Source organism: Arachis duranensis, chromosome 9, assembly GCF_000817695.3.
Source record: "Arachis duranensis cultivar V14167 chromosome 9, aradu.V14167.gnm2.J7QH, whole genome shotgun sequence".
Lineage (NCBI taxonomy): Eukaryota > Viridiplantae > Streptophyta > Magnoliopsida > Fabales > Fabaceae > Arachis > Arachis duranensis.
The window spans coordinates 95,543,710-95,544,723 of record NC_029780.3 but is presented as its reverse complement, the minus strand read 5'-3'; positions in this window follow the sequence as shown (position 1 = coordinate 95,544,723).

Here is a 1,014-nt window from a genome sequence, read left to right as displayed (position 1 = left end):
GTTAGCTGTGCGAGTGACAGCCGCACAGGATATTTCCCCGAGAGGAAGAAAGTAGCCACAGTTGATGGTGAACCCCTATACAAAGCTTGCCATGGAAAGGAGTAAGAAGGATTGAATAGAAGCAGTAGGAGAGCAGGCGTCCAAGAGCTCTACAGCATCTCCATCCGCTTATCTGAAATTCCTACCAATGAATCTGCATAAGTGTTCTATCCCTTTTATTATTCCTTTTTATTTATTTTGAATCTAATCAAGTATCATGTTTAATCTGCCTGACTGAGATTTGCAAGGTGACCATAACTTGCTTCATACCAACAATCTCTGTGGATTCGACCCTTACTCACGTAAGGTTTATTACTTGGACGACCCAGTACACTTGCTGGTTAGTTGAACGAGATTGTGAAGAAAATAAGCAATACCTTCAGAGTATACATCCTTTATAAATACATAACAAGTGATCACAATTTCGTCCACCATTGAGCAACTTGCTCTCCAGTCACATCTTCATCCTCTTCAGAGGAAGAATAGTCTTCAAAGCTCATGAATGGCAGAAGGAGATTTAGTGGAATCTCTATGGTCTCTATATGAGCCTCAGATTCCTTTGGATCCTTAATAGGAAATTCCTTCTTGCTTGAGGGACGTCCCAGGAGGTCTTCCTCACTAGGATTTTCGTCCTCCTCCTCCCTTGTGCATTCGGCCACATTGATTAAATCAATGGCCTTGCATTCTCCTTTTGGATTCTCTTCTGTATTGCTTGGGAGAATACTGGGAGGAGTTTCAATGACTTTCTTACTCAGCTGGCCCACTTGTGCCTCTAGATTTCTGATGGAGGATCTTGTTTCATTCATGAAACTGAAAGTGGCCTTTGACAGATCAGAGACTAAATTGGCTAAATTAGAAGTGTTTTGTTCAGAATTCTCTGTCTGTTGCTGAGAGGATGATGGATATGGCTTGCTATTGCCCAGCCTATTGCGTCCACCATTGTTAAAGCCTTGTTGAGGCTTTTGTTGATCCTTC